Here is a 16,909-nt window from a genome sequence, read left to right on the forward strand (position 1 = left end):
ACCTTAACGTGCTGCACGCAACAGTAAACACAGATCAGGCAGGGAGCATAATGACTTTGCTCCGTACAACACAAAGTCCCTCACAGCTGAAAACAGGTAATGGCTGCTAAAGACAACCAAAGGCAAAAATGTGAGATTTTTTCATAGAATCAGAGAAAAAACATTATTAATAGCTGTTAACAACAAGAGATTACCAAGCCTTTACTTTCTGACATTTATTTCAGCTCTTTTAGCTTCAAGGACACTAAATGCTGCTATTGATTTTCAAAAGAAACTGTGCAGCATTTTAACTTTTCAGCCACATCAGAAGAAAACAGAATACGCTGCACTGCAACAAGATAAATGGAGCACGGTCATCTAACTTTTCTCTCCGTTATATCATCGTATGAAGTGCATTGGACCACTGGCACTACCCCAGACTCAAACTAATTTATGCAGACATAAGTTGAATACGGCATGAGCCTTGACATGATTCTGTTTTATATATGTGATGTCATATTTACTATTCCAATGCAGTAGGCTCCCTGGATGAAACACTTGTCCGTATTTACATTACGTATAATGCAGAAAAGTGTAATTTCTGCAGATGAGAACATTCATACGTCTGTTGAAGGCACATCTGATGCGATTAAGTAGAAAAGTGCATAAACAAGTTTGCACATCAACAGTTTTTAAGATAACTGAGGCCTGCATGGCAGCAGCTGTAATACAATGCAATATGCTTTCAAATTAACTCATGACCTCTCTGTGTCTAAAATACACAATTTTGAATGAATGAATGAATGAATGAATGAAAACAGACTTGCTCTGGTGCAGTAACGGCACAGTTAAATCACTTAAATGTGGGACTTTAACAATGGCTGCATCTGTATAGTGATTGTGTGTGAGAGAGCAAATTGCTTGCACTCCCCCCTCCTGAGAAAGGGTGAGGTGACACTTCAGGCCAGGCCAGACAAATGACCATTTACACATACACACACACTTACACTCAGGGTCAAGTGTTGGAGAACCACAGATCCATTATTGAGATCAGCCTGCAGAGGATCCAGGTGTCTAGACACAGAGCACATTACATGATTAAGAGGAGTTAAGATGCTGCACAGGTGGAGTGTGTGTGTGTGTGTGTGTGTGTGTGTGTGTGTGTGTGTGTGTGTGTGTGTGTGTGTGTGTGTGTGTGGAGTACAGGTTTCTTCAGCAGCACAGAGCTTTCGTTGAGCTTTCAGATGAATAAATCCGTGGCCATCCAATTTAGAGTGTGGGGAAGGGTGCATCGATCCAGGGGGTTTCTACACATGGCAATAGCTTTCCAAAAAAAAAAAAAAAACACTCCCTGCACACAAGTTGCAACTGGCCTGCAGCATATTTTACATCTTGCAACACACCTGAAATCTTCCAAATCCTTCTTTTTCATCGTTTTCATCACCTGATGTGTGCAAAGTCAAGTTAGGTTCATCTCTGAACAGGATCCCTCTGAGGAAGGGTGTAACTGTGCAGCATCTGACCCAATACATGTGTGTTCAGACTAAACATGAAGCGAATTGACCCTAACCCTTCTAAGTTTTGAGATCAGCGATCAGAGTCTGACTTTTTTCTCACACACACTCACAGACACACACGTGTTTGCTAGCTAACTGTATCTGTACAGTGGCTACACTGGCAGAACAGGAGCGTGTGGTCTTCTGTGAAGTACAGTGAAGTGCCCGCAATTTTATGCTATCCGACCATGCAGAGAAGTTTTGGTTTTATTTGCTGCAGTTCTGAGATATCCATAATTGAGATTTGTGTTACCATCACAGCACACATACCAATGAATGTCAATGAATTTTTTTGCGTTGCTTAAAACACCAAAAAGTGTCTTTTGAAAAAATGAGTGTTAATCCGCAGATGGTGCTGGAAACTTTTCCTGTTTTTTGTCATCTCGTGTAAATTTTGATTCATTGGAGGCAATATGTATCTCTGCAGATTTGGTACATATTAAACTCAAATAAATCAAAATCAGCATAAAAAAGGCCTCATTTATAAAAAATGTTCTTGGATTTATACTTGAATTTATTCTGAAAATCATTTCCGACAGTGGCCTTACACTGAATTCATAAAAGATGCTGAGCATAAAAAACTGTGCTTCATTTAAAACTTGTGATCCTGCGCTCTATAAGCCTCCTCTCTTTCCCTATGTCCCCTGTGTTTCCTCTTCCCCTCTGTGTCATGTCAGTTTCTCCCTGTATTTGTCCTTGTGTGTGCCTGGAACGCAATCTCGGCTCACCTACACCTGCCCCCAGCACCAATCAGCAACTACAGCTGCAGCCAATCCACACTCATCAACCACAGGATAAAGACCCGGATCTCCTTACCAGATTGATTTTCTCACTAGCCTTGTTCTCACTAGTCTCGGCCACGTTGCTAGCCTCTGTACATTTTTGAGTTTGCCTTGTCTGTATCTCAGGTCTGCTGCCTCTGCCCAGCTCCAGTCCACCGCCTGAGCAAAATGCTGACTCACTCCTCTTACCTGCTTACTCCTCACCTGAATCACCTTGGATCATCTCTCTGTGAACATTATCCAAACTTTTGTGACAATAAATCCCCATTTACCCCTCCAATACTCATTTGTTTGTGTTCTGCGTTTGGAGTTCAGTCAGTTATATCAATTTGTAACAAAATCAGCTTAAACTGATGGCAGCTGCTTTGCAATTTCTCCTCATACAATGCCAGCACAAATGAGTTTACTCAGGAACAGCTATGAACCAGAAGAGAGTCATGGTGCAGGAGACTGCAGCCAGGCAACACATATAATTTGGTGAGCTAAATAGTGGGTTGACAAAGCGTGTTGTGTGTTGCCACTGCAGTGAACGAGGTGAGGCACAAAGACAGAGCTGTGGCTGATATTAGAAACAAACAAACCAAAAAAGAGGGGGCTAAAGTTGCTTAGGAATTCAGTATGAAAGGATTAATTGATGTCTAAAAATAATGATTGTAGGTCTGTTGATTCTTCACACCTTTTATTATGACATTGTTCAGAGAGCCTCTGCAAAGTTCACAATAGGCTTTGGTGCATGTGTCCCAAACTGCAGTACCTCTACATAACCAGCAGGAAAATCACTTAGACCAAGTCTAGACTTAGAGACACTTGTTGCTTGTCACAGTGGCTGCATGAGATAAAGAGATGAGAGAAACTTATGGAGACAGAGGGAATGAAAGATGGTTGACTGACTGGACAGAGAGGAAGAGATTTAGGGAAACGTCAGAGAGGGGAGAGAACCACAAGGACAGACGGAGGAGGTGAAGGAGAGGCGGGTACCTGTTCAGGTTTGGTTGAGCGAAACGTCCTTGTCAAGAGGCTCCACATATCTGCTTTAATGATGACTGAGCAAAATCCTGCTTGGCAATCAAACCACATGTAAACCTTTATTGCTCTCAAGCTTTGACATTAAAAAAACACCTCCGGGGTAAACTGTCCCCCATATATCCAATATAACCATAGGGCGGTGTTTACGACCCCGTCGGTGTTGTATGTCTTACACGTTGATCACCGTCAGACAGTCAGGAAAATCAATCTCAATCAGAGCCTCCTAAAGTCACAATCATTGGTGAATTTCACAATCAGCTGCGAGGGTCTGCAGCATGACTCATGTCCATCACCGGGTTTAACTCATAGTGTGCTTTGAAAGATCAACAGACCTCATTGTCAACAATTCACTGGAACTATTTTGGTTTGTATTTTGGAGTATATTGGGAAGAAATAGTCCCTGTGAAAGCTAAGAAGAGATGGAAAGAGAATTTAATCCAAATGCGGCTTTAGAATCTACCATTTGCACAAAACACTAATCTGGTGTGAATGCAGTGTTCAAGCACCATAGTTTTGTTTTGCCACAATCACCTCCTCCTCATATCCTCCTCATATGGAGGCTGGAGTGGAGACTTTTTATGTACAATAGGTAAGTGTGATAAGTGAACAATTTGTATTGTGAAGTATTTATATGTTTCTAAAACAGCAATACAAACAGCTTTAGAGAAAGAGAGGAGACAATAGAGGGGGCTGATAAGACAAACAGATCATCAGACGATCCCAAATACAGGCCAGCACAGAGCTGGAACAGAGGGAAAAAACTTGTGCTCGTGTTTTCTCGTGTGAAATATCTTCTATTGTATATGTGAAACATCATATTTCACATGTGAAATCTCCCAAAATGCATGCGTCTTGTCGTCATACAGTATATGAGATTGTTGTTTTCGCATGTGAAACATTAGGAAAACATGCCAATATTAGTGAATCTCTCTAATTTTACAATAGACAGGATTATTATCCTTCAAAACAGCTGTGCTTTAATCACAGATGAGAGAAAATGCCTGCTCAGTTTAATCCTCTGCTGTTCGGAAACAATGGGATAAAGCATTACTCCAACTTTGATGGGCTCTGACCTCTTAAAGAGAAGCAAGGTCTACTCACAACCACTTCTAACACGTTATTATGGCTTGAAAATGTTAAACCACAGAGAAATTTGCCTAAATCAGATTCTTCAATTTGAATAATTTTCTGGGTAGAATTATCCAAATGTAAAATTAATCATTAAAAGTAGCACCAATGTGGAAAAAAAAAAAAAAATAGAATAGAAACTATTGCCCACTGACCAACCAATGAACCACAAAAGAGTCAAAGAAAAATGCCGAGTTCAGCACCAGCACGACAGGATCCACTGCAGGGATGTGACCAACTGACCACCAGTTTGAATGTGGGACGTGAACACAACATTTCTGCTTGATGTCACAGAATTGATGTAAACAAACAGTTTACAGTTGTATTTTATTTCTGTTGCCTCTAAAAAAGCTGCTGAAGAGGTGATTTGACATAATGTGTCATCGAGAGTTGCACTCGCAATCAGTCACCATCACAGGCCTCCTCAGTCGGCAGGTTAACTCCTGTGGTCTTTACATCTTGACTTTCAGTTATTTTAGAGTCATATATCAGTCTTAAGATAACACATCAAACACATCACGGAGGGCCGGACTGTGTGTTAGTTTCCAGACCTCTCCATCTTACGTCCAACAGTTCCAGCAGCTTGTTGTCCTTCAGTGTGGATGCCTCCTGCATCTTTGCCACAATCTGCTTGAAAGATGAGGTTCATTTATCTTTTTAAGTGGGAGAAACTCACTGAGATGTTTTGCAGCTCGCAACAAACCACAACCTTCCCCCAAAACAAACTTGCGTGCAACATTTCCAAACCAATTAAGGACGTAATTAATGAAACCCAGCACCTGTAGTGCCGGAGCAATCACCAGAGAGGGGACAGTGAAAAATGTAGCAATCAAATTAATCAAGCAAAAGGCACAGGCCAATTACTAACAAACCATCTAGAGTGTGGCGCCGCTCTCGGAGAACAGGTGATAGTTATCATTAAATTAGAGGGAGATCAGCGGCTCGGGCTGTTTCATCATGTGGGACCTTGATGAACTGTGGGCCGGGTGCCGCATTTGCTGCGGGCACAGTGGCAGACAAGGCAGCCCATATGCTCAATTGTTTAAGAGGAGAGGTGTTGGGATAATGATTAATGAAAATGTGAGTGACTCTGCAGCAGCAACACAACAACAACATCTGGCCCTGCATCGTGCATCCAGTGGAATCGGTGGTGGTCCTGTAGGTGAGCACACACACATACAGCCTGCAGAGAAAGTTGTGGGAATTAGAGAATTTGGGGGAAATTTTGCAACTGTTCCATTAATTCCCTCACCGCCCACGGTGACAGCAGATGTGGAAAGAGTACCCCAATTCTTTACTTCTCGTACTGGATTTCAGAGAGACAGACAGCTGAGAGAAGCACTGCATTCATCAGTTATGGTGATGGAAAATCAAATCCACAAGACAAACACTGATACTGTGAATTTATTAATGCTCATGTGAATTTGGTCATTTCATGCACTGCAGAGGCTTCCGTTGTCTTTCAGCTGTCGCAGCATCCTTGAAACCCTGAGTCTTAACGGTTCTGAATGTGCCTAAAAAAGTAAAGTGATGGAGTCTTTTCGAGCTACTTTCAAGTCTCTGCAAGTTGATTTTTGTGCCAAAATGAGTGAAAGACAGAAATCAATGACTAATCTATGACAGCTGCAAAACACATAGAGGGCTAAGTGATTAGTGTCTGTGACTGAGGAGCTAATGTGTCAGGTACGATCAACTGGACTGATTCATTATTCTGGGATTAAAGGAGATTCTGTACCGTTAAGTGTCAGTACAGACTGTTTCTGTCTTTTCATTACAAGAACATTTAAAGATTTCTGTGATGTGCTTCTTTGAGCCGGCACCTCCTCTTCTTTACATCCTTTTAACCTTCACACTTGATAGCTGTGACCTCTTCAAAACATTGCCGTGCCACTTTATATGATGATCGTCCATGGTCCTCTTGATTTCGTTCATTAAGGTTCATTTTCTAGAAGTTGGTCTCAAACACATTAAATGTGGTATCTTCACTTAACGAGACATGCTTATGTCTGAGTGCCACGTTAACTGTATTTTTTAATGCTATCTTCTTCAACGTTACTCTCCAGTATATTGATGAAAACAACACTGACTACTTAAAACAAGTGCAACAGAAGCTAATCCTGCAGCGGTGTTCTCTAAACTGTACCTGGACCTGAAATGTCACCTGACAGATCATATTTGATCATGTGGAAAGCTCAACATGTACACAAATGATTAGAGAATTTTAAAAATGTGAAAGAATTACTCGAAAAAATGCCGTCTGTGTTTTGAACTCATGCATGAAAGACATTTACCAAAACATGTTGTGCACCCCCTGACCAGCAGGTGTCCAGCATTGCTGCAGACTGTCATGTCAACATTCGTGTAACAATTCATGTCAAATATGTTGCTAGCTGCTGTTGACCCTGTCTTTAGTATGTCGGGTTTCACTGCAAAAAAAAAATGAATTTCTCTGTTTGCACAAAACCTGATTAAAGCTTGTATTGCAATGGTAAATAAATGGTGGAGGGCGGCTCGTGCATGGAGTGATAACAAAGGCTGGGCTACGTGTACTGGAGTGTGAATAGCGTTGTGAATTTCAATTGTGTGAAGTGGTGGTCGAGCTGAGTGAAGTGTGAGAGGCGCTGTCCGAGGCCCTGATTAGTCTGGACGTGCGTTACAGGTTGGCTGAATGGAAATGGCTCTGATGGACTGTGTGTAATAAAGCATGATGACCTCCTGTTAATCCACACACTGCAGCCCAGAGTCACCAGAGCACAGCCAATGAATGGAGGGCTGCCCGCTCCCCGCTCGGTGCCTGCTTTGGGCAAGTAAACCACCAAATTCAGCAGCGGAAGGACACTTCATTAGACCATCTGTACCTCTAATACAAAGTGAAATTAGAAAACAAAATGTCATTCACAACTAAATGACTCTGGGTCTCTTTCAAAAATTGATTTGCTGCAGGAAAAAGTGCAGTGATCTGAAATCTTGTTGTTGAAGAACTGCTTGAAACACAGATGTTCAATGCATGCTTGCAGTGGCTCATCAAGGTGGATATTTGACTGTTTGTAATCCAACATCATTTGCTCAAAGGTCTACACGATTTTTTCATTATAAAATTTTGTAGGTAAACTTAACAGGAAGTAAAGAAGCATTTCGTTCAACTTCAAGGCTCAGTTCATCTAAATCATAAAATGAGTGTTGGTATCTAGCCACACGTAGTTTGTATGACAACAACAGAAAACAATAGAGGTGAATAGAATAGCAGTTTTAATTGAAACAGGATGTGTCTGTTTTGGGGTAGATTTCTGCCTTTAAGTCAGCGCAGTGATGGTTAGTTTTATCTCACAGTTTGAGTTGTGATGCTCACCAAAGTCTGCTGTTCAACACTGATACCAAAATAACCAAATTCAGGCACCAAGTGGTTTCCATTTGGTTTGGATTAATTTCTTATCTGTACTGTACAGATGGATACTACAGTGCAGACACATTGAATTTTTTTTTGTCATTTTTGATTCATGAGGTTCTCGAAATTGGCCCGGCTCGGACACCAGAGACACACAATCCCATTATACTGAGTCGTTGATTGTGAACTACATTTGGAAATGTGACTAATTCTCTTCTTTTTTATTTCTCTTTTAACAGCTCGACTGGAAAAGGAACAAACACATCATTAAATCAGCAATGTTCCACTGTCGTCATCATTACGAAACTCGGTTTGATGCCAACATCTTTCATTAAAAAAACATGCAGCCATTTGGGGCCCTGAGCTCCCCCGGTACGGAAATATGACGCTAATCATGGACACAGCGCACGCCAAGCCCGTGGAAAACTGCTCTCTGTTTTAGGAGCATTTTCAAAGAATACCATTAAAAAATAATAATTGATGAAGTTGGCTCTGAGCAAACGCACTAAGCGCTTTAAAAGCCTTCCGTCGTCTTACAATACAATTTCCAAATCAATATTTCATTAACTGGATAGAGGTGCAATGTTCCTTGTTAATAAAGAAGGTTTGGCTCAGTGCAGAGTTAACGTTTAGCTTTAGTGAATTTCAGGCAGGGAGGTGGGCAATTATGTTCCACCTGGCCCACACACACACACACAGGCCTGGTCCTCCCTTGATTGTTTCTGTGTTTATGGGCCGTTTTATGACCGGAGCGCCTCTGATCTCCACCGTCGCCAGGCATCAGGTGACTTTCCCCGCGGCAACAGAGGGAAACAAACGGGAGCTCCTCTGACTTTGGCCCTAATTCAAGTGACAGAGAAGGTGCAGCCACCATGCTAACAATGCTGTAAATACGGAGCGAGACTCTGGACAGAATTAGCTCGGCGAGGGATCGTATAGATCACGTTTAAAGAGCTGACTTGAATTCATGTAGAACTGGACTGATTTGTGACCACTGGTAATATTCAATATTCGTATCTGATTGGCTGGACTGCACACGCTGGACTCCTGCTGGAGGACGAGTCTGTGTGAGGGCGTCGAGGGGGGCAGCACAGCACATGAATGTCTTTGCTCATCATATCCAACTACCTCATGTCTCATTCAGGTGTGAGGAAACACCTGGCAAAATACAGCCATGATGTGACTTTCACTCCCTCACATCTCGCCATCGTTGGCTCTGGTTTGACCTTTTGTTTTATCAGACCTCTTTTTGGTCGTAGTCTTTCTTTTCTTGCTTTGTTTAGTGCGAGCTGCTGTTGGTGTAGATCGAGTTTGCAAAGGTAAGCAGGTACACAGGTAGACAGGCAGGTAGGCCATCCAATCATTTCATTCAGGTCAAATGGAATGACTGGATGGGTTTATTACAGGCCTTTTCCAGCCACAGATACCAGATTTTCTTCAGGGCATCTGATTTATTGATCGCTGCTGGAATGTGAAGCGAATTTCAACAAATAAAACCAAAAATGCGTCTAAAATTCATGACCTACTGTAGCTTTAAACCATGTTATTAAAGTGGATTTTGGTGAGTTTTATTTACTGACAGCACTTTAGAAAATAGTGTTGCAGAAATAACATCTCTATTGAATTTAGTATTTGTGTTTGTGAAGGCAGTATCAATGGATCACTGCTTACTGTGGTAGCACTTTCTGAGGCGAGGTGAGGTTGGCAGAAGTACTTTATAAATTATTTCTCATGATTCATGTTGATCTTTGTAGGGTCACATTTTTCTTCATCAGGATGATTGTCCAAACCTTTGCTCTGAGGACCTGAAGTGAATACTGCCCTGTCCTGCTGGCCATGTCCGACACATCATGTAATAACAGCATCCCTGCTTTGATTTCTCAGTTTGGTGCCTTCCTCCTGTCTCTCTCTGCGATGTGGTCTGTTCTTCTCTACTACCCGCAATCAATTAAAGACAAGAATGGTTTGAAAATAACCTGAAAAATGCTCTTGTTACTGTATGTAGAGTGGATGTGCAGCCTCAAATGATCCCCTTTCACCTAATTGTGGATTATGCTGAGGATATACTCGTGATGGCGAGATGAAACTTCTTGAGGCCTTCCAGCCAAATGGTTGACAAAAGGTTCCTTTCCCGAGGCTTCATGTGCACATAAGCCCCCCCTGCTGGTCAGAGACTGTTAAGCAGATATATTCTAGGTAATTTTAGCAATTTCTAATGTATTCAAGACTGTCCTGCAACAGTGCAGCCATGGGAATGACCGCCAAGTAAAATAAATCAATTCATCTTCATTGGTGCATTTACGTTCATGTATTCATTCATATAAATAAAATTCATATTTCTGTTTAGTGTATTATGTGTATATAACATTACAGTGTATCATAACAGTATATCGTAGTGATGGGTCGTACCGTGCCGACGCTTTGTGTGTCGACAAATCCCGGAAGTGTTAGTGAAGCGCGTATCGACGCTCGTGTCGTTAACGGCGAGTGACGTCACTGATGACGTTCGAAGCCTCGCTGGTTCAGGAATTGGTTCGACTGTCGGCGTGATTTTTGAACATACATATACCGCAATGGATCCGCTCACACTTCGAGGGTCAGTGTTGGCGGTTTGTTGGTTTGTGTGTGACACAGAGGTGCGTTTAGTTCTGCTGCTGTTTACTTTGATGGAGCCTGTGAGAAAGAGAAAGTTTCCCCGCGTGGAAACATTCTGATCTGATCTCTGTTTGCTGTGTGGTAAAGAATTGGGGTACAACAACAGCACCTCATCCATGCTGAGGCTTTTTTGTGCTTTGCATGAAAATAATGAGAGGAGTGTGGCTGGACCCTGCCCATATTTAGTTCCTGAATAAAATGAACGAAGTCCTTAAGTTGCACAGTCAAATTCACTGCCCTCTTCATGTCCACAGGCACGTCCACGGCCCCTTACCTTGTTAAAACACTGCCACTGACAGTATGGGCACCAGTAATCATGAAATATAACAGAACTTGAGCTTCAAACACAACGGTGATGATATAGTAACAAAAAAAAAAAAGTTTTATTAGTTCACAGTTCATGCCTTTTGCATGCATTTTAAGATTAGGATTCTTTTTCTTCAAGAGCACCAGAGATTAACTACAACCACAAACGTACGTTTTGAGCACACCACCCTCACAATATGGCAGAAAACTCAACACTGGGAAGGGATGCTGGTGGAGGTCGGGTGGGACAGCTGCTTCAGATTTGTTTGTCTGTCTTATATTTTAGACTTTGTGCCTTTGTCACTTTGCAGAATGTGCTTTACTTTGACTCAGCTTTCAGTGGATTTGTGTGGAGAGGACTCACTGTGGGGTTTTGGCATCAATGCAAATGCAGTGGTGCTTGTCATTCAGGGCTGTGCGCCTGGACATTTGATTAACTATTGTACAGCTGTAATGAAATATTGGAATGCACACACAATATCAGAATTACAGAAAGTCAATTTTACTGAAGCAGTCTTTAATAGCAGTCTTTTTCTCAGCCTGCTGCACATCGTCCCTGCACTGCACGAGTCTGTGCTGACAGCTGCAGCATGCGTGACAAATTGAAATATTGAAATTCGTCTTGATGAATTGAAAGACATGCAGTGCACATACCCGGCAGGACTGTGTCAGATTGGTTTCTGAGTCTCTTGGTCTCAGGTTGCAAATGGGATGTGTTGGAGTCTGCAGACATGTTAAGGGAAGCCGTCCTGTGTGTCCTGTGAATCGTGATGCTCTGGCTTTGAGCTGCGACTGCTGCTGCTGAAGCCTCTGAAATGCAATGTGGAGCGGGAGCATTCAGACGTGATGCAACAGTGACACCCAGTGCAGCTAAAATGCGGGGGTACTCACATCACCATGCATTTACATCAAAACCTTGATGGAAATCACAGATAACACAAAAATGACTAATTGTCAGTTATATCAACGTTTTCCACTTTGAATATCGTGTAACATTCGTGTGTGAACCCTGACAGCGTGGATCCAGAAGGATATGAATGGATTTTACATTACAAACAAAAAGAGGATTGAATTTTTATCACCTCCATCTCTTCATGATCACAACTGTCACCCCGAGCGTCACTTCTCACCTGGCTTCCATCCCTAAATCCTGTCAACTCGACATGTGATTTAATTTCCCAGCAGTGATCAATAAAGCTTCATCGTTTGAATTCTCATGTATCTCCTCTCTGAACTTCATCTGAGTGTGCTTGGCCTTGTTTTCTCTTGCTTCCTCTCTGCAGGAGCTGTGGAATAGCACCCATGCATGTTCTTAGACAAAGGTTTGAGGTTTTAAACCTCGGTCTGCTGTTCGGCCTCTCCAGCTCAGCTATTCTCCCGACCCACCCAGGGAATGTGAGCAGAAAAGAGCAATGTGCCAAAACTCTGTGCGTTACATCTCTCCTGGCTTATATAAGATTAATGTTCTTCGTGCTTTGTCTGTGTTCAAATAAACATACATGAAACATGAAGCATTTCAATGTTGTCTTCCTTCAGGAATTATACTTGTTCCTTGAGTTAAATCTGCAAACCAGGACTGAAAATTGAGTCCATTGACAAGGTGAGAAGCTTGGACATGCAGAAGAAGCTCAGAATAAGCCAGTTGAGGTGGTTAAGGTACCCTCAGGAGGTATTGAGGATGAATCCAGCCTGGAGGAGACTACAAGGAAGACCCAGAACACTCTGGAGATGTATTCAGCACCTGGAATCCCAAAGTGTTCCCTTGGCCATTTCTGTCTCTTATCTGACAGGAAGCCCAGATGACATTTTCACAGGAGGAGCTGGAGGATGTGGCCAGGCACAAAGACGCCTTGCTCGAAAGCTCCTTACGTTTATAACAACACACTTGTTGGATCATCTAAAAGCATCTGAAACAACAGTAGAATTGGGGGTCTGTGTCAAACAAGCCTTCGAGAAGAGACTGTCCTAAAGTGTGTCTGGTTCTCAAAATTTCTGTGATTCATAGTTTCTCACTTCTTTCTATGACAACAAGCTTTTTGTCCGTCCTCCACTGTGGTCATTCATACGGAAGCCTTTAGCCTACTGCCACTGCAGCCCAGACAAGAGGCAGGAGCTGACCTGAATTTGAGGTGGCAAAAGTCACTATTATCAAGTGGGAAACTGTTCACCTTTTACAGCCACCTCTCAAGCCTACGCAAAATATCTGAAAGGTCACAAAAGTTTAGGTGGAGTAACACTTGTGTTGGAGAATGTGAGTAGTTAAAACTGCTGTTATTGGAAACTCTTATTTCCCAACAACAATTCAACTAAAATATTGAACTGCAACAAGAACAGACAAGTACTTTTGTTTCTGCTACTTCCTTCCTCTCTTTTCTTTTAAAAAACAGATGCGTCCCTGTCAGAGAGATAAAGACTGTGAGCTTTTTCGGGAAAAAGAGGTGAATGTGGCTTTATTGGAGGCTGTCCAGAGAGCTAACAAAGTGTTTCATGTCTGGATTTGTTTCTCAAGGGCAAAGCATCCAGCGTGAGCCAGCAGGCAGCCTGCTCTGAGGTGTTTGTGCTGAAGATTTCATTTGGGAGCTAACACCATTTTGCGGATGTCGTTCTCTGCACACCGCTGCCACAGAGAGACAGGGAGAGAGAGAGAAATGGAAAAGTTAAAAGGAAATGAATACACCCTGAGGCACTCCCCACTCAACTGGCTTCTGATTTCTATTTGTTTCTCAATCTGAGCCTCCGCTTGGCCGCCCGGCACGCTGACCGACAACCGACATTAAAAACAAATGAAAGGAAGCATCATGACATCCCATTCTTTCAGCCAGGTGTGTGTATGTGTGTGTGCCGGCATACACTTGTGTACAGAATATTTTCAATGCACAATTTCACCCGTCATGAATAATAAAGTCCAGACTATTTGAATCTTTCCTCTCTGCGCTGGTGGCACGTTTTCTTGTCTTGCTGCCTGATGAGCTCATGCTTGGGATGAGACAATACATAATTAATTTCATGTAAGCACTGAACTCCGCTGTGGTGTCCCTGCAGAGGGGAGGTGGGGGGCAGCAGAGCTGAGTAGTAGCTCAGTTTCTCATTTTTGATTATCTATTTATGTGACTTCTTACAAAAACCACAATGGAGGAAAATAAATGTTACACCGCACCAGTGACTGTTGGCAAAAGACTTCTGGACTCTGGAAATGGTCTGTCTCGAGATCATATAAGGATTTTTTTGAGGATTGCTATAATATTGTTTGCCATATATAACACTTACATCTCATTAAAAACACTTCTCCTCGTGGGGAAATCTTGCAGTAGTACAGGCTTTAGTATAAACAACAGCTGCAGGACAAACATGATATGAGAGCATAAAACAAAAAGAAAGTATGGAAGTTCATTCTCGCCCTCAGAAACAGCAGTTTGACAAAACAGTCCCAACTCAAGGTCTGCTTGCTTTCAGCTGCATCACACAGTTTTCAGGTGGAATTTGCTTGGTTTTCATGGAGATGGGTCTGCTGTTATGTAAACTTGCTCAATAGCTGTTATAATTAACAGTTCTGAATTGGCATAAAAGCTGATTCTTATCTTCGAAATGGTATTTTGACCCTAACTCAGAGTATCCTCACTGGCTTTTTGATCTGCATGGAGGCTGAGCAAACAGTCTGCTGATGAAGGCTGTATGACACAGCTGAAAGTCTGTTAAAAACATAAGAAGTGGACCTCGGGTTAGTGTTTTTGTCAAAAAACGAAGTGTCAAATAATGAAATCTTTTACCATTCAGCATTTTGATAGTGCGGTGCCACAGCTAAAAGTGCAGATTGACTTTACAACTGACTATACTTCACTGTAGTTTCATGAAAGGTCATCAATAATGTACAGGACAAGAACTAAGTGATAAACTACTCAGTCTCTCCAGGGGTTGTTCGCTCTCCCTCTCGTGCACAGACACACCAACACACAATATTTACACATCCATTAATCAGCAGTATTGCCGCTTCACCAACATGACTCACAGAAACATGCTCTTATCCGACAGAAAGCCCAGATGGACCACGAGTCTCTCAGGTTTACTGGCCGAAGCTTTGCCAAACATTTTCCACTTCGCTCTCAGTGTGTCTGTGTGTCCGTAGCTGCCGGGTGGAGGCAGTCATCTGTACGGTGCAGACTAATTGGTGAAGACATTACACAAGTCGCATCTGTGCGTGCATGTTTGTTGCTTTGCATAATTACAGTTGGAGAGAAGGAAGGCGGTTTGTGGAAAATAAAAGTCAGCGCGGTATTTTGTTGTTTTCTGTGGTTCGGGGCACTTTTCTCAATGCCATTGAATGCATCATTGCTCAGTTTACTGAATTCATGGATCCATTCAATCATCCAATTAGTCTCAGTGTATTTAAAGGAACATGAACAAACATGCGTATAACATGCATATGAGCAGCATATTGACCCTTCATTTGTCATTATAAAGCACTTATTTATGGCTTGTTCTGGGGGTTAGGGGTGACAATTATTAATGGTTAGCTTTTTAAGATTGTAATTAATGTACAACATTTTCCTTATTTACTATCAATAAGCAGTAATCATATTGTCATGAGGAATGAGGCATCAATAAGTGCTTTATGATGACTAATAAATAGCCAGTATGCCACTAATTTGAATGCTAATGAGCAACTACCTAATGGTGAATATGTGTCTCTTAATGAAGAATTAAATATTTTAGGGCAAAAAATCTGCATCTATGGCTCTTTTAGCCAATAATGAACAGTCCAGTGAATGTTTTCTCTTTGTGCTCATACAGGTGGAGGGAGATTAGGTATAAAAAGAGACAGTCAGGTAGTGAAAGTTTCTGGAAGAGAGAGGAAGAAGAAAAAAGATGAAGCCTTTTGCTCTTTTCAGAAGTCGGTGCTGCTTTGTGCTGTGGGACCGCGCCGGCCTCCAACCTGAGATTGAGGGCACTTGTCTGCTGAAATTGGGGCCAGCAGATGGCATTTTATTTGAAAACGCACTCAAAGCTGCTCAGAGCTGACAAGGGCTTTGGAGGGATGTGGTGACAGGCAGATACACGAGCTGGATCACTCGCATCAGGAACAGGAAACTAAAGGCCAATTAGGAACAGAGGAGACCAAAGCTGTGGGCCTCGACAACACGGAGACATGTGACCTTTAGAAAATACAAATTCCCAAAGAGGACACGTCTCTTCATGTCTCCTCCTCAGTTTGTTCTTCTAAGGATGTTTTCTTTCCCTCTAAATTCAATTTATTAGCAGAATAACAGATAATAATGATGACTAAAAGACAGAAATCCAAAAGAGAATGCAAATAACAAACAGATGGGGGCATGAAAGACAAGACATAATTACATTCTGCAGGAGTTTTTCAGATAAGGAAGCAAGGACAACACGAAGCATGAGGAAGTAATAAATTTAATGAATAACCAATTTGCATGTCTGTCCTTCAGTATTCAAATGATACTGTGATGTATAGATGAACGTTAACAAAATTACTGTTGAATCTGATTTTACATCCAGAAAAAAAAAAAGTAATTTTAAAGGAGGCTGCTGTTGCATATGAAACCTCATTTTAAAAACATAAGTTCTTCCTCTTTCCGCCAGGCTGAAGCCTCCTGGCGAAGCCAATCACTTCCAGCTTATCGTTTCCTGTGTTTTATAAAGGCACTGAGGCGGTTCTGAGGATGTCTGCAGGCCACTTTCTCACAGAGCTGTGGTCGAAGTGAGGGGATGAAGAACAGTGAAGCTGACAGGTCTGCACACAGGGGAGGAGTTGCGGTGGCTGCTGTCACCCCAACACGACTGGCAGACCCATCACGGTGAAGCCGTCACAGTCTGACAGACACACACACTTAAAGCTCTGTTTTCATGTGGCCGCGCATCAGAAAAACACTGATATTTTCCTGAGCTGCAGAAGGATGTTTTTCCTCGCCTAAGCCTGTTTGGGGTTTTGGTGACTTGTTGTGTGCTGCAGCGGGAGGAGAGGTGCACTAGAGCACGGGCAGACGCAGGCTGTCTGGGGGACCGGGGCCAAAAAAAGGGGGCACCTGCTGCATGTGGTGGGACATCAGCGTGGAGAAGGTCGTGATGCGTTT

The sequence above is a fragment of the Chaetodon auriga genome, chromosome 15, assembly GCF_051107435.1.
Source record: "Chaetodon auriga isolate fChaAug3 chromosome 15, fChaAug3.hap1, whole genome shotgun sequence".
Lineage (NCBI taxonomy): Eukaryota > Metazoa > Chordata > Actinopteri > Chaetodontiformes > Chaetodontidae > Chaetodon > Chaetodon auriga.